Source organism: Oryctolagus cuniculus, chromosome 1 (genome assembly GCF_051225735.1).
Source record: "Oryctolagus cuniculus isolate XC-2025 breed Fujian yellow rabbit chromosome 1, ASM5122573v1, whole genome shotgun sequence".
NCBI classification, from domain to species: Eukaryota; Metazoa; Chordata; class Mammalia; order Lagomorpha; family Leporidae; genus Oryctolagus; species Oryctolagus cuniculus.
In genome coordinates this window covers 115,624,031-115,644,801 of record NC_142867.1, presented here as the reverse complement: position 1 = coordinate 115,644,801, position 20,771 = coordinate 115,624,031, and the positions used below count along the sequence as shown (strand labels likewise).

The window sequence follows — 20,771 nt, the reverse complement described above, 5'->3', positions numbered from 1 at the left end:
AATGCAGACCCTAGGAGTACACAAATGTCTCAAACTGAAGGTTAAGATCCTCTAAGAGAGGCCAGCGCTATGGCGTAGTGGGTAAAGCCACTGCTTGTGGTGCCAGTATCCCATATGGGTGCCGGTTCAAGTCCCAGTACTTGGTCATGGCTCAAGTACTGGGTCCCTGCCACCACGAGGGAAATCTGGGTTGAGTTCTTTGTTCTCATCGTCAGCCTGGCCCAACCGTGATCATTGTGGGCAGTTGAGGAGAGAATCAGCAGATGGGAGCTTGCTCTCTCTCTGCCTCGCGAATAAATTTCTTTTTTAAAAAAGAAAGGAAAGGGGCTGGCACTGTGGCGTAGTGGGCTAAGCTTCCTCCCGCAGTGCCGGCATCCTATATTGGCGCCGGTTCTAGTCCCAGCTGCTCCTCTTCCGATCTAGCTCTCTGCTATGGCCTGGGAAAGCAGTAGAAGGTGGTCCAAGTCCTTGGGCCCCTGCACCCACATGGGAAACCGGGAAGAATCTTCTGGCTCCTGGCTTCAAATCGGGCAGCTCCGGCCATTGCAGCCATCTGGGGAGTGAACCAGTGGATGAAAGACCTCTCTCTGTCTCTGTCTCTGTCTCTCTCTCGGTAACTCTACCTCTTAAATAAATAAATAAATAATCTAAAAAAAGAAAGAAAGAAAAAAACTCGGTGAAACATTCAGCAAAACATGTTTCTGAGGGCTGTCCTCCCCCAAATGCCAGCATTTATTTGCCTTCTCAGGCAAACATTAAGTTCATCAGATTATTTGAATTGAAATAAATTCTGACTTGGATTTGTTTTGTGGTTCTGCAAGCAATTAATAGCTTGTTACAAAACAAAATCATCATTACCATCATAATCATCATCACTAGAAAGCCTCAATAACAAACACGGTAGGTATAAAAATATACATTTCTCATGCTTTCCCATTTGGGCTAGAAATTGTCAAGAATTTTTAAAAATCAACTCAGAGCACCCCCCGAAAATTATAGGAAACACCTGCTCACCCTTGTGGACTTGGGGTGACCGCTGGCAGCACGGCACAGCTGAGCACATCCCCACCATCGGAGCACCTGCCTCACTGCTTTGTAATTGTCAGCTGCCATCCCCTGGCAGTTGAGCATGAGATAATTTCCCCAAGACTGAGGCAGGAGGGAAAAGCCAGTAGCAATTAAAACTGACGCAGCTGCCCGTGTTTAGTGCTCCTTGGCCCCATCCAGCAGTGACAGGTCCTCCGGTTCTCATGCAGATGTTCTACCCTCCGCTGCTTCCTTCTCACACCTGCCTGGAGGGGCCGTGGGCTGCCTGCAGCCTGGGGTTCATGTGAGACCTAATGAGGCTCCATTTACTTGCTTCTCCATCTTGTGCAGGCTTGCCCCATGGTGGGGCCAGGCGGCTCCACCTCCTGCAGGCCCCCACGCAGGCTAATTTGGGAATCTGGTGTGAGTCCATTCTGGAGGGAAGGCAGGCTGATGTTACCTTCTCACTGAAAGTGACTGCTTGATAGTTCCCAGGAGAAAGCCCTGGGCTTTCAGGGCACTATTTTAGTCATCCAAATTCAAGCACATTCATTTCTTTAAAGCTGTGGCAAATCTTGGGTCTTTCCCTGCATTTTCCAAATATCTTGGACCCAAGCCTGAATTGCAACCACTTCGTGAACTTCCAAGGGAACAGCTGTCTTTTACAGCTGAATCCCCAGTGTCTAGCATAGAACCCAGCATATAAAGGGAGCTCAAGGAATTAGATGTGGCAGCCACAGGTATGGCTAATGTTCACTGACTCCTTTCTCTGTGCCACACCCTGTGGAGCCCTTTATGGAATTATGTTATTGACTCTAAGCATCACCACCCCAGGCCCTGTATATCAGCAGCACCACACTTTATAGATGAAAACCATCTGGGGCTCTGAGAGGTGAAGTAACATGTCCAAGTTCAACAGCTAGGACGTGATAATACCCAGGCCTGCTTAGTTCCAACACAAAACAAGGGCAAAAGTTGAACTATCCCTGACTTAGAGACTTTACATATTCAGGTTATCGACTGGCTTCCTGATACGTTGCAAAATAAATAATACAACCATGACTCACATAAGAAGAGTTGAGTAAGACCCTTTTGTTTTAAAAAAAAAATTTATTTGGGGGGTGAACCAACGGAAGGAAGACCTTTCTCTCTGTCTTTCTCTCTCACTGTCTGACTCTGCCTGTCAAAAAAAAAATATTTATTTATTTGAAAGGCAGAGCAACAGAGAAGGAGACACAGAGATCTTCCATCCACTAGTTCTCTTCCCAACTGGCCACAACAGCCAGATCTGGTCCAGGCTGAATCCAGGAGTCAGGAACTCCACTATGCTCTCCCACATGGATGGCAGAGGCCCAAGTACATGGGCCATCTTTTGCTGCCTTCCCAGGCACATTAGCAAAAAGCTGGATCAGAGGTGGAGCAGCCAGGACTTGAACCAGAACTCTGATACAGGACACCAGCATCACAACCGGCGGCTAAACCTGCTGTGCCAGGGCGCTGGCTCCAGAGGGAGGCGGTGAGGCTTAGACAGATGAACAGGCCCACTTGGGGCTGCAAAGCCAGCCTGGTTCCTAGAGTACCGGGGTCTAATTTCCTGCAGTGGCGATTGACATGCAAATCTACCACTGTGCCTGCATCCCCCATCATTGTCCTTGCTCTGCAACCATCTTCTCCAGGAGAGAGGGGTTTTAGCAAGACTGCAGCATCATATTATCTAGGTGTGCCAGAGAGAGAGAGAGAGAGTGGCTAGCCAGCTCATTAAGAGGGATTGCTTCCTCTGATTGATGGAACGGCAGCTATAATTGGAAGGGCACTTAGAGGCTGAGAAGCAATACGTGACTTGCCTAAGATCCCTCGGCGGACTAGTGGCCGACATTAGAGTCCAGTCTAGTCCTGCAGTCCAAGCCTATTTCCATGACAGCGTCTCCCCTGACAAAGCTCTGACAAAGGCTGGCCAGGCATCAGAGTTCCAATGAAGCAGCACAGACTGCTTTGCAGGTGGACTGAGTGATGTGGGAAAGCCCTGGAGACCAAACCTGGGCAGTTTGTGCAGAAGGAACCAGGTAGGAAGGACCAGAAAGAAATGCATTTCATAAAGAAATGTCTACAGGGAAGGTGGTGGTAGAGTACCGAGTCAACTCCAAGAGCACTTAGAGGAATAAGTGGCTTCAGATGCCACTGCCCCGAAGGGTAACAGAACAATCTGCTCTGTCACTTACATACCTGAACACTCGAGCAAGGACACAGCTCCGGGCCTTCCTTTCTTCTTTATTTGTGATATAAAGAGGTCATCCTGAGTGATTTAGAAGCTATTCCTGCCCTGACATTCTAGGATTCTCAGGGAGTGTTATTATTTCAGTGAGGCTGATGCCCCAAGCTGACTCTTAGTGCCCTGCCCTGCTGGGGCTACGTCGGCCACCTCTTCACGTTCCTCTGAACATCAATTTGGAAGGCAGGGCCAGCCGATCAATTAGCCCTGGGTATATAACCACTGCGCAATGATCCTTCCAGGCTCACAGGAATAAGTGCATCCCCTAGTGTTTCTTCTCCTAAAAGCTGTTAAGCACGTTCAATAGCAATCTTAACCAAGATAATTTTTTAGCAAAGTAAAAAACAGGGTCCCAGAGAGAAGCAGTACAAGTGCTGATATCCGTGAGATGTTTGTTGGAGCTAATGTGCACTGCCGCTGCGGATGCTCCATGAGCTAAGAGTCACTGGGAACCGCTTGGAGGATGGTTATCACATCGCTGCACGAAAAGACCTTAGGGTACTTGAGAAAGAATGTATGTTTGGAAAACCAGTGGAACCCGGAGCTGGAGTCAGATCTTAGCTCCACCACTGGTAAGCTATGCAAAACTAAACATTTCTGGGTCTGCTTCTCCGTCAATAGAATACGCCTCTTCTCAGAAGCTGGCTGTACGCATTAAATGAGAGTATGGGATTGGCTGTGTCCAAACAGTGGCCAGCAGATAAACACTTCTTCCCTCCCAGACCTTCTCTGGTCCCTCACCACCTACTGTTCCCACCTTCAGTGCTCACCCAGGCGTCACATACTTCCCTTGTACAATGATAATTAACACAAGCAAAAACGCTAGAAGGTCAACCTTAGAAGGGACTTTTTTTTTTTTTTATCACCTAATCTAATAGACACCAACTTTTCAAACAGCACGTATCTTTCTATTGTCTTCCTCCAAATGAGCCCCATCATTGTGAAATACTTTTGACTAACAAACTAATTATAGAAACTGCCTATTTTATTTGCCATTCTATTCATTCATTAAAGCATATACAACTGTTCGTTAGAAGCAATGATCAGTGAGTGACCACTGGTCTTCCACAATGAGTTGGGATCATTTCAGTGAAAAGTAAAGTGGTTATTATGTTAGGGACCCTGAATAAGGAGGGCGATTTATATAAGGTCACCCAGATTAGCTAATGATGGAGCAGGGATCAAACCTGAACCTCCTGATTCCAAATCAGTGATAATGCCTTAATTCTGAGTGATCACCCAATTTATTTCACATGATATGCCATGCTAGGTTGCATGCTATCTGACATGATAAGACACGTAAGGTCCCTGCCAATCTAACATTGTAAAACTCCATGATAAAATATCAACCTTCTCTAGGCCCTACTTGTGGGGCAGGCACAATGGGTGAGTCCTCCAAGCCCCACAAGTTCAGGCCCATAAATAACCCTGAACAGGCCACTGCTGGAGTAGCCCCACCAAGCAGCAAGCCTGTAAGTCCTATAGCTGTTTAGTGTGTCTACAAGTTTTTTTGTGTGTGTCTTCAAGTTTATTGGCCCATATTTCAATCAAAAAGAGAAATCAACTTCTCCCTAATAAAAAGTCAAATCAGGAGCAGGCATTTGTCTTAGCCCACATCCCATATCTGAGAGTCGGGGACTCCAGCTACCTGCCAGTGTGCACCCTGGGAGACTTCAGTAATGGCTCAGTAATTGGGTTCCTGCTACCCACATGGGAGGCCTCGATGGTGTTCCCCCACTCCCAGTTTTGACCCAGTCCAGCCCTGGCCTGGCCATTGTGGATATTTGGGGATTGAACAGTAGATGGGAGTGCTTTCTTTCTTTCTCCCTCTCCAATAAATGAAAATGAGAAACAAGTCAGGCTGGGGGGGGGGCAAGACAGTCATCCTTGAGCTGACGTGTGTGCAGGAGGGCACAGGTCAGCCCAGAGTTAGTCATGGAGAATAAGTGCTAAGAAGTATGAGTGCTACATAGTCATCCGTGGGGAGCCAACAACCTCATTTTGGGGGCTAGAAGGTCGGCATTACAGTAGGTCTTTAATCCCAGCGCCTGCTCTGACAGGGAAGAGAGAATCTGAAGGAGGAAAACTCCAAGGGTTAAAGAGGAATCTCTGCAGTCTAGAGGTGCTAGGAATTAGTGCCTACAGGAGAAGCAGATGATCCAGTTTTAATTTTTTTTAAAGATTTATTTTATTTATTTGAAAGACAGTTTTATAGAGAGAGGCGGAGACAGAGAGAGGTCTTCCATTCCACTGGTTCACTCCCCAAATGGCTGCAATGCTGGAGATGGGTTGATCCGAAGCCTGGAGCCAGGAGCTTCCTCTGGGTCTCCCATGCGGGTCTGGAGCCCAAGAACTTGGGCCATCTTCAACTGCTTTCCCAGGCCACAACAGAGAGCTGGATAGGAAGTGGAGCAGCCGGGACTCGAACCAGTGTCCACATGGGATGCCTGCACTGTAGGCGGCAGCCTTACCCACTATGCCATAGCGCCGGCCCCAGTCCAGTTTTTAAAAGCCAATACTGGCTGGCGCCATGGCTCAATAGGCTAATCCTCCGCCTGCGGTGCCGGCACACCGGGTTCTAGTCCCGGTCGGGGTGCCGGATTCTGTCCCGGTTGCCCCTATTCCAGTCCAGTTCTCTGCTGTGGCCCAGGAGTGCAGTGGAGGATGGCCCAGGTCCTTGGGCCCTGCACCTGCATGGGAGACCAGGAGAAGCACCTGGCTCCTGGCTTCAGTTCATTGAGGTGCGCCGGCCGCAGCGTGCCATGCACCGTGCCAGCCGTTGAAGGGTGAACCAACGACAAAGGAAGACCTTTCTCTCTGTCTCTCTCTCTCACTGTCTACTCTGCCTGTAAAAAAAAAAAAAAAAAAAAAAAAAAAAAAGCCAGTACTTCAAGGCTGGCACCGTGGCTCACTTAGCTAATCCTCTGCCTGAGGCGCCAGCATCCCATATGGGCACTGAGTTCTAGTCCCGGCTGCTTCTCTTCCAGTCCAGCTCTGGGAGACCAGGAGGAAGCACCTGGCTCCTTGCTTCGGATCGGCACAACATGCCGGCTGTAGCGGCCATTTGGGGGGTGAACCAATGGAAGGAAGACCTTTCTCTTTGTTTCTCTCTCACTGTCTGTAACTCTATACCTCTCAAATAAATAAATAAAATCTTTTTTTTAAAAAAAGCCAATACTTCATAATGCTTTTTGCTCTTTGTATGTGTGTGTGTCAGGGCAGGGAGGATCCCACTCCTCTCTAGTTTATAGTAAGCTTCCCTTTGACTGCTCCAGCCTGCCTCAACTTTATTTAGGGGCACAAGGAAAGAACATTTTGTATTTTCTATACATGGCCAAACTTCCAGGCAGAAGAGGTAAATCCCTGGGGACAGATGCAGTCAGACAATAGGAGGCAAAGGAGAGAAGCTGGCAAGAGAGAAAAGGAAGATCAGAGAAAAAGATCAGATCAAAGCGTTCAGCTGAGCCCTCCCCCCTGGAGAGAAAATATGTGAAACTCTCATTTGCTCAAACCCTGCAGGCTGCTCTGGGCCTGGGGAGAGGAGAAAGAGTTCAGTGTTCCAGACGACTGGCAAGCTTGAATGTCAGTGCTCGCTGCCGCGCCAGCCCTGAAACCTTGCGAGCACCGTCTGCAGCGCCGGGGAGAGGCTTTAATGTCAATTACATTTAATGTCACTGCTCTGGACTCCCGCAGCCAGATGTATTGCGTGGCAAGAGATTCTGTTTCCTAGAGAAAAGCTTCGGAGAAGAACCGGTGTCCTCAATGAGCTTCCTTTGAGGGTAATCAGTGGCTCAAACGCTCTTTCCAACCTGCTTCCCTGCCAGGCACTTCTTACACAGCCTGAGTGCTTGGGGTCCCTTACTCGGCACCGATGAGTGTGGCTAGGGCACATATGAGGGTATTTCAAAGAGCTTTATGAGGACGGAATTAAAAGACGAGTCTATTTTGGTATAAAAAGATTTTGAGGGAGCAGGTGTTTAGCAATTAAGACACTGGGTAAGAAGCCCATGTCCCACATCTGAGTTCATGAGTCTGATGTCTGGCTCTGGCTCCCGAGTTCAGCTTTCTGCCAGTGTAGACCTTGGCAGGCAGCAATGATGCCTCAAGTAATTGGCTTCCTGTCACCGGTGAGAGACCAGGATTCAGTTCCCAGCTCCCAGCCTCAGCCCCTAGTCCAGCCCTGGCATTGTGGGCATTTGGGAAGTGAATCAGCAAGTGGGAGCGCGCGCTCTCTCTCTCACATAAACAAAACATGTAACATTAAAAAAAGTTTGAAATCCATGCATATGAGAGGCCTTCAAAAAATGAAGAAACTAGGCACCGTTTCAAAAATGTTTGCACCAAAATTTAGTTATATTTTAATTCCATTCTCCATGAATTTTTGAATCATTTGTATATAATATAACATGAAAAGATACAGGTGGGAGGAGGAGCGGCGCCTTGGTTAAAGCCCTGGCCTGCAGCCCTGGCATCCCATATGGGTGCCAGTTTGAGTCCTGGCTGCTCCACTTCTGATCCAGCTGCCTGCTAAATGTGCCTGGGAAAGCAGCGGAGGATGGCCCAAGTCCTTGGGCCCCTACACCCGTGTGGGAGACCAGAAGAAGCTCCTGGTTCCTGGCTTCAGCTCAGCTCTAGCTGTTGTGGCCATCTGGGGAGTGAACAAGTGGATGGAAGACCTCTCTCTCTCTCTCTCTCTCTCTACCTCTATAGTTCTGTCTTTCAGATAAATAAAATAAATCTTAAGAAAAAAAAAAGATACAGAGGAGGAACATGGGGGCAAAGGGACAAAATGACAAAGTACTTGGCAAAATATTCCCAATTTGAGCTACAGGGCTGGTCAAAGGTGGCTCTCCTTGAGGAGTGTGCTACTTCGTGAGGGCTGCCAGGCCAAAGCGCCACAGATGCAGCGAAGCAACTGGTAGGGATGCATCTGCTCATAACCGTGGGAGTTAGAAGTCTAAGACAAAGCCGGGTTGCTTTCTTCCCAGGCCTCTCCTCGGCTGGTGGGCAGCTGTGCTTTTCCTCTGAGTTCACAGCATTTTTCTGTACTCCTGGTTCTCGCCTCTTCTGATAGGGGCCCCACCAGTCATACTGGGTTGGGCCCACACTAATGACCTCATCTTAACTTAATTACTTCTTAAAAGGCCTTATCTTAAACAGAGTTACATTCTGAAGTACTGGGGTTAGGACATCAATGTATGAATTTTAGGGAGACACAATGCATCCTATAATGAGGGCATTCAGTATAGAGGAGGAAATAACCCCATGCATGTAAAAAATTATACAACTCTATCACAGGGCTGCTGTGCTCCCTGACTTGCATGCAGTCGTATGGGAGAGACCTTGGGAAATGGAGGAATTGCCAACAGCCAGAGTGGTTTGGAGTGGGCCTTACCTAAGAAGTGGGAACTGAGCCAGCTAGAAAGGCAAGTGTTAGGAAGAAGGTAGCAGGAGGGGCGGGGGGTGGAGGAGAGAGCGTTCCAGGCAGAAGGCCTCGTGTGGGAAATGCTCAGTTGTGGCTCCAAGCAGACATGCTCAGAGGATGTTGACTAGATCACCCTTGTGAGGTTGGAGCACTTGTTGTGTGCAACAGGAAAATACCTTCGGAAGTGAGCATATTCCGCAAGCCCATGGAGGCCGCGGACACAGTGTCATTCTGCATTACACGGTGAGGAGCACAGCACACTCAGCACATTTAAACCATTAGCAGATGGGGCGGTGCTGTGGCGCAGTGGGTTAAGTCTCCATCTGCGCTGCCAGCATCCCATATGGGTGCCAGTTCTAGTCCTGGCTGCTCCTCTTCCGATCCAGCTCTCTGCTATGGCCTGGGAAAGCAGTAGAAGATGGCCCAGGCACTTGGGTCCCTGCACCCACAGGGGAGACCTGGAAGAAGCTCCTGACTTCAGATTGGCACAGCTCCAGCCGTTGCGGCCACTTGGGGAGTAAATTAGTAGATGGAAGACCTTTCTCTCTGTCTCTCCCTCTCACTGTCAGTAATGCTACTTCTCAAATAAATAAGTAAATCTTTAAAAAAAATAAAATAAACCATTAGCAGAGGCAAACCCATCCACTACCCACTAAGCACAGGCTGGCACTGTCAGAGGCAGGCAAGTGAGCCAGTGCTCTCGTCAGGTTCCAGTGGCCCAGACCCTGAGCAGTTACCTTGAGCAGCAATTCTCAACCAGAGCCACAGTTGGTTGGCAGGAAAATAGACCGGAGCACAAAGTTGGCCTGTAAATGTCACTCTAGAGCTGTGCGGTGCTCTGTAAAAGATAGAAATATGATGCAAGCCCACGGCAGAAAGCTCAAGGAGAAACAGGTGAAGTTAATTTTAATACTGGATTCAATACTAAACAAGACATTAGCTCAGGGTGCGTGTGGTTGCACAGCAGGTTAAGCGGCTGCCTGAGACGCCCACATCCTGTATCAGCGTGCCTGCATGGAGTCCCACCTCTGCTTCCTATCTGGCTTCCTGCTAATGCACACCCTGGGAGGCAGACAGTGATGGCTCAGGTGCTCTGCCACCCACATGGGAGACACGGATGGAGTTCCTGGCTCCCGGCTTTGGCCTGGCCCAGCCCCAGCTGTTGTGGGCATTTGAGGAGTGAACCAGCACATGGAAGGCTCCCTTCACCCCCACCCCATTCTACCCCCAACCCAGCTATTGCTTTTCAAATAAAAATAAACTTTAAAACTACATATTGTCAACTTGTAACCAATAAAAAAATTACCAGCACAATAGTTTACACTCTTTTTATTTTACTAAGTTTGCAATCCAGGGTGATATTGTTTATTCACAGCCTATCACAATTCTATTTAGCCATGTTTCAAACGCTCAACTGTCACCTGTGGCTTTGTTGCTAATGAAGTCCTAGAACCTTGTAAGTCTAAGGGGTAGGACAGCAGGGACTGCCAGACCCTGCCATACAACCAGCCAGCAGAGTGGGGACAAACCCCACACAGTCAGAGAGATGGAGCAGAAAACGCCAGCTGGTGACCTGAGAGCCAAGTGCAATCAGCCAACGAACCTGCAAGGCAAAGGGTACCCTGGGTTTTCAGAAAATCCTGTCTGTCAATTTATAGGATTTCTTTCTTATCATGATCATAGCCTCATTTTACCAAAACCACTCATCCACAAATATTTCTTGAGAATACAGTATGCCTGATACTGTACTGAATACCAGGTCTAATAATGACTTTTGAAGATACTCATGTGCTGTGGATTACAAAGCCCTCACACACAAACCAAACAGGGAGGTGTAGTAGTTGTCCATTGCCATGCAACCAATGACCACAAAGGTAGCAGCTAAAAACAGCATCGATTTATTACAGCATCGCTTCTGTGGGTCAGGAGTCCAGACACAGTTTAGCGGGACCCTCTGCTGAGAGTCAGCCAGGGTGGGGCTTCCATCTGGAGGCTCAGCAGGGGAGAGAGATGCTCCCTGACCCACGTGCTTGCTGGTAATGTCGATGCTTCTTGGCTTACAGCGGGGGCTAAAATCCCATAAAACCTTTGTAAGATGAAGACACCGTGTCAACAGTGCAAGGAAGGCGCCTAACCTACTGCACCCTGCAGCTGAGCAACAGAGCGCACTGCAGAGTACCAGCTGCCTCCGCTCGTGGCTGTGGGGCTGGCGGGGAGCTGCGGCGGCGCTGCTCAGCGAGAAGTGATGGGATGGCATCATGCTAGTTGCTTCTGTACCTTCCTAGAGTTGAAACACGACCTTGAACCACTGTCAGGGGCCTTCCGTATTCAGTTTCTTTTGGTTGTAAGGCTGTTGTTGGTTTTTGTTGGCTACAGAGCAGAGCTGCCCACAGTCCTGTCATGGGGTCCACTGCATGGGCCTTGGACAACATGGCAACTTGCTTCTTCAAGGCAAGCAGGGGCGCTTCTAAGTCCAGTGTGCTCAGAGTGAGTTTTATAGCATCCTTGATCGTGGGAGTGGCCGCCCATCATCCTGGCCATGTCCTTTGTATTTCCTGGTGCAGCCCACACTCAGGGGCCTGCGATTACACTACGGCCTGAACACCAGGAGTCAGGGCCATCTCCACCACAGTGGTGTCGTCCCTGTTGAACGGAGGTGGCCAGTGAGGGGCAGGGAGAATGACTGGCCATCATCAGTCAGCTTGTCAGGAAGAAGTGAGGACTAAGTCCATGTGTGCTGATTCTGTACCCAGGTACCTTCACGCACAACCACACAGTGACAGTGAAATGGGCAGCTTTTGTAAATGGGAGGTGAGCACCAGAAATAAGATCGCGCTGAACTCTGCAGCACCGCCACACGGCTGAGAGGTTTGGTGCCGGGAACAGGTTGTCAGGAACCTCCACTGGGGTCCTGATGTGTCTCTCCTCGGACTTACACAGGGACATCGGGGAGCAGACACAGGACTTTGGCCTGGAAAAAAGAAGCTGTGGGCTCGTGTTTAGGAGTAGGGCTGTTTTAAGAAATCTCATCCAGCCAAATCCTCACATCCACAACTATTCCTGGGTGCCCTCCGCCTCCGCCAATCCCCTCCTCCCACTTAGGTCTTTGGCTGTAGGATGCTAAGGTCAAAGTTTGTTACTATGGGTGCCCCACCCCCTCACCCAGGCACTGTGGAAACTGCCCTGAAGAAGCACTCTCTGATCTTGGGCTTACATCTGAGCAAATTCCAAGACTGTAGCAATATCCCTAAGGGGAATGTCAGGACAACTGGATCTCCCTTCGCCTCCTCTATCCTACTTCTGATCCCCATGATCAAAGTCCAGCTGAAGAATTTTGACTAGGTTGGGGCCAGTGCTGTGGCATAGCAGGTAAAGCTGCTGCCTGCAGTGCCAGCATCCCATAGGGGCACCAGTTTGAGTCCTGGCTACTCCACTTCTGATCCAGCTCTCTGCTATGGCCTGGGAAAACATCAGAAGATGGCCCAAGTCCTTGGGCACCTGCACCCATGTGGGAGATCCAGATGAAGCTGCTGACTTCAGCCTGGCCCAACCCTGGCTGTTGCAGCCATTTAGGGAGTGAACCATCAGGTGGACGATCTCTCTCTCTCTCTCTTTCTCTTTCTCTCTCTCTCTCCTGCTCTCTGTAACTCTGCCTTTCAAGTAAATAAATCTTTTTTTTTTTTTTTAAAAAAAGAATTTTGAGAAGAAAATGTGAGTGAATAAATACCACCGAAGACTTTGGGGGTACTCACACAAAAATCAAAGGAATTGGGAAACATGGTCCCTGTCTTCAAAATGAATTCACTAGGCTTTGGGGATGAGAAATTCCAGCTGATAATCATAAAAACAAGACAATATGAGCCACCTTAAGTGCGCAAGATTGTTAAGAGTTACAGTATATAGTAAATGCCTTAGCAATTCACAGATTGTAAAGTCCATTATGAGCCAGGATCAGGTAACTTGAGCCAGTTCTAGAAAGACATCTTGAGTAAGAGCAACGATTCTCAAACGGGGCAATTTTTTTTTTGGTTCTGTGGCATAATAGTAATTGCAGACCACACATAAATGGATGAGTGTAACTGTGTTCCAGTGAGGCTTATTTATAGAAACCAAATTTACATTTGTAAAATTACAAATTTTCATTTGTCAGAAAACAGTATTCTTTTTTTTCAATCATTTAAATATGTAAAAATGATTCTTAGCTTCAGGCTATACAAAAATGAGGATATTGCTGGATTTGGGTCATAAGCCAAAGCTGCTGCTATACTGGGGCCAGCACTGTGGCGTGGCGGGTGGAGCTGCTGCCTGCAGTGCTGGCATCCCTTGTGGGCGCTGGTTTGAGTCCCAGCTGCTCCACTTCCGATCCAGCTCTCTGCTGTGGCCTGGAAAAGCAGTGGAAGATGGCCCAAGTCCTTGGGCCCCTGCATCCGTGTGGGAGACCTGGAAGAAGCTCCTGGCTCCTGGCTTCGGATCGAAGCAGCTCCGACCATTGCGGCCATATGGGGAGTGAACCAGCGGATGGAGGACCTCTCTCTCTCTCTCTCTCTCTCTCTGTAACCCTGCCTTTCAAACAAATGAGTAAATCTTTGGGAAAAAATAAAAAGAACCAAAAAAATTGCTATTATGCTACTAGAGCTAATCCTTCTTTCTTGCTTTTCCTCCACTTTATAATTATAGATCCCACTTGGAATTAAAAGTAGATCTTTGTATTTTACTGTGGAAGAATTTTCAAAACCTATTGAAAATCAAAATAAATTACAAAAAATACATACAATAAAATCTCCTTTTGGTTCAGTCTAAGGTAAAGTTTCATATTCCCATATGGACACACAAGTATGTACAATAACACAGAAAGATCTAGAAGGACATTCTTCAAATTAATCACAGGAATTACTTGGGAGAGGGGACAAGGCTCAAATGCATTTTCGTTTGTTATGAGAATATACATATATATTAATTCTGTAGCTTTTAAAGTTTTTTAAACAAAGAAGAGTTAACATGTATGTTATGTTAGTTCGGTAAATGTACCTTCCCACCACAAAGTCCATCTCTTCTGGCTGTCTCATCTAAGGAATCTGAGATCTTTCAGAGCTGGAGGAATCCACGGCAGGGCTTGGAAGTGGAGGCCCTGGGCCCTAGAGGTGTCTAGTAATTTTCTGCTGTTCTGTGTGCATGTGTATGTGTGTGTGAAAATGCCATTTCATTCAGTTTAAAAAAACAACACCACTCACTGCTCTTTCTGCAGGGATCCTGGTGGTCTAGGGCTCTTAGAGTTTCTGACTTTGGAGACCCAAGGGACAGAGGGAATGCAACAGCAGCAGCCCGCCTGGCCCCGGGTGTCTGGGTCGCTGCTCTTGGAAACCTCTAGCACATGTGGTTTCAATCACCACGCCTGGCGCCTTCCGCCCAGTGCAGAAACCCCACAGCTCCGGGGCGTCCAACCAACTGTTTTGTTTGCAAGGAGCTGGGCCCCACCGGGGTGACTGCCTTCAGGAGAGATTTTCAGCTTGGCCTTCCTCTTTCTATAAAATTCCGGAAATCGCAGGACAGCCCCCAGCGATAGGCAGCAGGCAGCAGGCAGCAGGCAGCATGCTCAGGGGAGCTGTGGCTGCTAGGGGCCTGCTCACGATCTCTGGGGACAGCCTAACCCTGAGACCTCTCGGCCAGTGCTGTCCAAAGCAAACACTGAGCACATGGCCCAGTCCGGCCTCTGGTGAAACTGTTTATTTGTAAGGAGATGGCCATCTCCCCTCTGGGACCCTGCCGGCTCCACCAGCCTTTGCACCCTTTCTGGCTCCCAGACCTCCCCTGTGTTCCTTCTGAATGGGTTGGTTCCTCTGAATCTGATGCCACTTTGTGAACTTTAAGAAGGCTCTGCAAGGAGAATGCAGCATTCTGGTGTGGAAGGTTCATTTGGTTTTCTGGAAGAGAAGGGTTGAATGGAAACTGCTGTGGGATGTAGGGAACTAGACACACGAGGTTTACTTACCCAGTTTGGAAAGAGGACTGAGGCTGTCGGCCTGTGTTGGCAGCCTGCCACATCTAAACCAAAGGCTGTTAGCTGGCCCATAAGTCAGGTTCCATTTATGGTAGGTTACTAGTTAAAGTCCTACTTTGAGCCTACATTTCAAAATATGTTACTTAAAAAGTCATAATACAAGTTCCAGCTATGAAATGTTACAGTGCAAATAACAAACTTAGAGGCAATCCCCTCACCTCAAACAACACGGTCCCTGGCCTGCAACCCCTGAAACAGCCAGGACCCCCTCAGGATCTTGTTTCTCCCAGGCCCCTCCTGGGACGTGAACTGTGGGTCCCTAGCCTGGACCTCATATACACAGACTGTATCGGCTCCGTCGATCAGGGTTGACCCTTTCACTGAAGTAATTTACTGCTGAGAACACCACCACACACATTGCAAAGATGTCTGGCCATTTTCTCAAGCATTTGTGTGGCTCTCCAGGTGAATAAGGAAAAAGGAAGATTTCGCAGGATCAAAAAGAGTTAATTTGCTGCTGCTTGTGGATTTATTGCAGCTGTGCTTCATGAAACCAAGCCCTCCCCTTGAGTGCATTAGTCACACGCTCACAGAGCTCCCATGCTAGAGAAGGAAGTTCAGCATGAAACACCCATGCCTAAAACTCCGGTGGCTCCCCTTGCCTACGCACCAAGGGTAAGCTCCTGTATATTACTGGTAAAGCAAAAAAAAGAAGAAGAAAAGAAAAAAAATAAAATTATGATGCATGCTAAAGCAGGTAAGGAAGACTTTGTTGCAAGGAAATGTAAGAGAGGATAGAAACCTTTCCTTCTGTCCTGCTAGGCTCTTGGCTGGGGCTCTGTAATAAAAGATGGATTAGCAAGAGAAAAAGCATAGGCTCTTATTGGATGTAAGTTTTATACGACATGAGATCCTTCACAAGGAAATGAAATGGTTAAACCTCAGTGTCTCTGCATTAGTTTGATAGAGTAGGAGTCATAAAAAAAGAGTCATAGACTGGGCCAGCACCACGGCTCAATAGGCTAATCCTCTGCCTGCAGCACTGGCACCCTGGGTTCTAGTCCCGGTCGGGGCGCCGGATTCTGTCCCGGTTGCTCCTCTTCCAGGCCAGCTCTCTGCTGTGGCCCGGGAGGGCAGTGGAGGATGGCCCAGGTGCTTGGGCCCTGTGCCCGCATGGGAGACCAGGAGAAGCACCTGGCTCCTGTCTTCGGATCAGCGCAGTGCGCCAGCCACAGCGGCCATTGTGGGGAACCAATGGAAAAAGGAAGACCTTTCTCTCTGTCTCTCTCACTGTCCACTCTGCCTGTCAAGAAAAAAAAAAAAAAGATTAGAAGAGTCATAGACTGAAGGGAACTTAGCAAAGCCTGCTTGTTCAGATGCCTCTTTGTGCTCCTTCATCTGTCTTCCGAGATAAGGGTGCTCCTTGCCCCCCAGGATAGGGAAGGCACCTCTCCGATGAAGGGCTTGTGACCTATGGCAGGGCAAGATCAGAGAGTCCTTTCTACACCTGCTGTTTCTCAGATTCCTTTGGTTTTAAATGCTATACCAATGTGTCCTCTTTTTGAGAAATGTGTCCCAAACCCTATCAGTGGCAACAAAGGGATTTTGTAGCAGGAGAGAGCGATCAGGCTCAACTCTGAATACAATAAGGAAAAGTAGGGATTGGTAGCCAAGAAGCAGGGTGGGAGGGATGGGCTGATGGGCAATAACAATGGAATAGGGTAATCCTTTGCTAAATGGATCTAACTGTAACATTTTGCTGACAACAAGCCAGGGTGATAAGACATTGAGGATGATTGGGACCAAGTGTGGGGGATTTTTATTAAAATGACTCCCTAAGATTCTTGCTAAAACTGGAGCAAAGGTGCTAGGATGGAGGCCTGGTGACTCAGGAAGACTCAGAGGGATCTGACTTGAATTAAGCTAAGGAAACAGTGTTGATCATCATGCAAATTTTTCCTGATCTGGCCCTATCCTACTTTTCCAGCCTCTCTTCCAGTCATCAGATCCTTGTCGATTCTACAGTGAAGTCAGTGGAAACTTTGCGTCTTTCCCAGTACATATTTCCAGGTTATCCCAACAACTCAAGGATTCCTAGCAGGCAATCATGACCTCAGAGAGAAACAGGAGACTGTTATTTAGGAGACAGCTGTCTCCACGTGGAGCCTCTGAACAGCTTTCCCTGTTTGACAGTTCCCCAAAGTAATCATGCCTTTGCTGAGTCCCATGATAGGGCTGCTGCCACTCAAAGGCAGTGTGCCGTGGCATGGGGCTCAGTCAGCTGCGAGTAAGCAGGAGGCACATCTTTCTGCAATTTGCCTTAAAAAAAAAAAAGTGCTATTTGTGTGAACAAAGGTCTGCCTCTGCACTCGGGTGCAATTCTGCTGCTTCCTTAGGGATTTCTTACATATAGCCCCTTCTCTGGGATTATTACTTTCTTTCTGCTGTTGTTCTTCTAACAGCTATGGGAGTGTTATGTGTTGTGTGTATGTGTGTGTGTGTGTGCTCTAAAACACAGGTTATTTGTTTAATCCTTATTAGAACCATAGGAAAAAGTCCTACTATTATGCCCATTTCACAAATGATAAAGCTGGGTGTCAAACAATGAAGGATTGTACTAAGGCTCACATAATAAATGAGAGCCAGGACTCCAGTCTGACCTGAACTAACTCAGGCCACCACTTTCCACAGTTTTTTCAAAGTTTTTTTTAAGAGTTTGGAGGTTAGTGATGGGTGTCTTCATTTTTAGTTATTGTTCATTTGTTAGTTTCTAATCTGAAATACATATAATTAAACTAAGAGGAGTTAAAAATTCCCTTCAAGACTCAAAATATTCTTTTTTCCTATTCTTTTCTAACCCCTTTGGCTACCAGGAAATATCTCTTAAAGGAACTGACAGATCAAATGAAATTCCTACACCCTTTATATCTGAGGGAGGAAAACAAAAATCCAAAGCTAAGTGGTCAAATGACTTTGAGGAAAGAAAAACGATCATGTGAATTCTATGCTGAAATGACATATTATTCTGAAATCTGTTTGGGGAAGAGAAACGAAGATCTAACTACATTTCCTTTTTCGTAAAGATTTATTTATTTATTTGGAAGACAGAGTAAGAGAGAGACAGAGAGACAGAGAGAGAGAATCTTCTATCTGCTGGTTCACTCCCCAAATGATCACAATGACCAGAGCTGGGCCAGGCTGAAGCCAGGAGCCAGGAGCTTCATCCAAGTCTCCTACATGGTTGGCAAGGATCCAGGCACATGGGCCATCTTCCGATGCTTTCCCAGGCATATTAACAGGGAACTGGATTGGAAGCCGAGCAGCTGGTACTAGAACAGGTGCCCATTTGGATGCTAGCATTGCAGGAGGCTGCTTAATCACACTTCTTAAAATAAAAGTTTTTAGAGTTTATCAACCTTGTGAAAAGTCCAGTCTCTGCAGATAAAGTCCTTGAAGAATACTTCCTTCTTCTGCTGTGGCTCACCTGTGCCAGCACCAGCTCTGGCTGTCATAGTTCCCCTGACTTCCTTAGTTCTCTTCTTGCAGTGCTTTTGCTGTTTTGTTGAGGTCTTCTTATCATACAGGCCACATCTTGTAAGCCTATGTTTGGGTTCATTTTTCTATGCGTAACCCAAGAAATCATAAATCCTATCAAAGCCAGTTGTCTTCCAACCATCACAATGGGTTCTGAATCCAAATACAAAGAGAACACCTGGTGTGGTCTTGTGCATTTTGGCTGTTGCCTTTCCATGGTGAGGGAAATTGATGTCCACTTGTTTCCTCTGAAGTAGTTGGCTGGTCATGAACTTCCTGGTCCATACAGTTGCTGTGTCATTCATGGTGGTGGCCGGCACACAGGCAGCCAGGGAGTACTGTGCCACTTTAATGCTGTGTGTGCACATCGTACACGTGTGTGCTATTACTGTGCTTCAGAGCACATTTCACTGGGGTCTGCGATTGGTGAACTCGTTTCTGACTCCTGAACAACTTTGTCTCCTGGCTATTTTCAGCTGCTCAGTCCTTAGTGTTGCCCGCTCCCCAGAGCCCTGCTGTGCAGGGAGTAGGGTGCAGCTCCCAGTGGGCCTGCAGGGAAGGTGGCTTCTTACCCTGCGAGGACATGATGTGGGGGACATCAACTTGTTCAAAAGGAAAGGGGAGAGAGGTCGTCTTCTTCAGACTTGGTTAAACACCAGAAAGCCTATATCATCTTCCTTCTAAATTCACACTGATCGGATGGATGGCAAAGATTTTTTTTTTTTCTTCCTTTTCAATTTTACCAAAGCCTGCTCAGAGCCATGGTATCTTGGGGCCACTTCCCAGTGCCTCTCAGAAATCCTGGTGGCTGTGAGAGGGGTTGATGGGAATTGAGTTTTTGCACAGAAAAGGGCTACTTTGAGGCCTCCTTGGACACATACACGCCCTTGGGACTCCCCTTACAGGGGCAGAGTTTCAGGTTTTTGAGAGATGAATACGTACAGTGTTCTCCAGCCCCAACTCCGATTGTCTTTACATCCCTTCCCCGTCTTTCTCACCACCCACATTCCTCTGAGGGGAGGATCCTCTCAGTCTTGCTTTAACATGCTCTTTTCTGAGTGGGCAGAATTTTCTCTGCGGCTTAGTGGTTTTGAGAGCTAAACAGAGCAGGAGACGAAATTCAATCCTTGGCTCTGTAAGTTATAGTTATTGCTCTAGTATTTCAGGCCTGGGGCTTCCAAAGAGGAAAAAATGTGTGTTTTGGTGAAAAGGAAGGAGTGGGTGGATTAAATGTGAATGTAAGTTTCTGAAAAAAAAAAAACAGAAACAAAAACAAATAAACGAAACAACAACAACAACAACAAAAACCAGTGCCCAGGGTGGCAGAAAGCCTTGGTTCTAGTCTCCACTTTGCCATTCACTTCCATCACTGTGACTTCACACTCCACTGCTTCATTTAGAAAGTGAAGTTATCACATGAAAAGTAGAATGAACCATGTTTGACAGCACAAACTGTGAAACCGATGGATCTTCCACTCAAATACAGACTATGCCATTTACTAGCTATCGTCCCTTAAGCAATGCATTTGACTTCTGTAAGCCTCAGCTTCACCGTCTGTAAAATGGGAGGAAAAATACCTACTGCACAGGGTTGCTGTGAGCATCAAATAAGATAATGTCCATAGAGCTTTCAGCAAGTACGCACGGTTAGCTGTTAGCATGGAAGTTCTAGGAAACGTTTCCCACCTCCTTATATATTGTAAGATCTGATTTGAAAATTAGTTGTTCGACATCATATGGACAGTGATCGAATTCTTAATTATTTTTCACTTTTTAACTTACAGTCATTTTTTTAAAAGAAGTGTCTTTTCAAGGGTTAAGCTTCTACCTTCGATGCCAGCATCCTGTAGGGGGCGCTGGTTCAAGTCCCAGCTGCTTCATTTCTGATTCAGCTCTCTGCTAATGTGCCTGGGAAAGGCAGCAGAGGACGGACGGACCGAGTGCTTGGCCCCCTGCCACTCACATGGGATACCAGGAGGGAGTTCCAGGCTCCTAGCTTCAGCCTGGCCCAGCCCCAGACATTGCAGCTATTTGAGGAGTGAGCCAGATGGAAGACCTCTCTCTGTGTGTCTCTCCCTCTCTCTCTCTCTCTGTATCTTTTCTTCTCAAATAATAAATAAAACAAATCTTTGGGGGGGAAAAAACCCAGACATTTCCTTTCAGGGTGGGCATCTGGCCTAGTGATTAGGATGTCTGTACCCCATATCAGAGTGCCTGGGTTTGATCCCCAGCTCTAGCTCTTGATTCCTGCTTCCTGGTACTGCAGATACCGGGAAGTGAGTGGCTTCCTGCCACCCTCGTGGGAGACCTGGGTGAGGTTCCTGGCTTCCTGCTTGTGCACTGCCTTCTCTCCCCTTGTAGGGCATTTAAGAGAGGGAATCGGTGAATGGGAGTACTGTCCCGCTCTCTCTCACTTTTTTTTTTTATATAAAGTTCTCTTTCTTCTTGGTTTGCTAAATCTTTTAAAAATGACTGGGTTAAATTTGTTAAATTTCCTTTTTTCCATCTGCTAAAATACT

The 20,771-nt window shown here is 47.5% G+C and overlaps 1 protein-coding gene and 1 pseudogene across 1 annotated transcript in view; one reads left to right on the top strand and one right to left on the bottom strand.

Moving 5' to 3' along the window:
* The window catches only part of CLMP (CXADR like cell adhesion molecule), a 110,266-nt gene that overhangs the window by 33,038 nt on the left and 56,457 nt on the right, over positions 1–20,771 (top strand). The window lies entirely within an intron of this gene.
* LOC138843483 (small ribosomal subunit protein eS24 pseudogene) lies at positions 18,004–18,765 on the bottom strand (annotated as a pseudogene).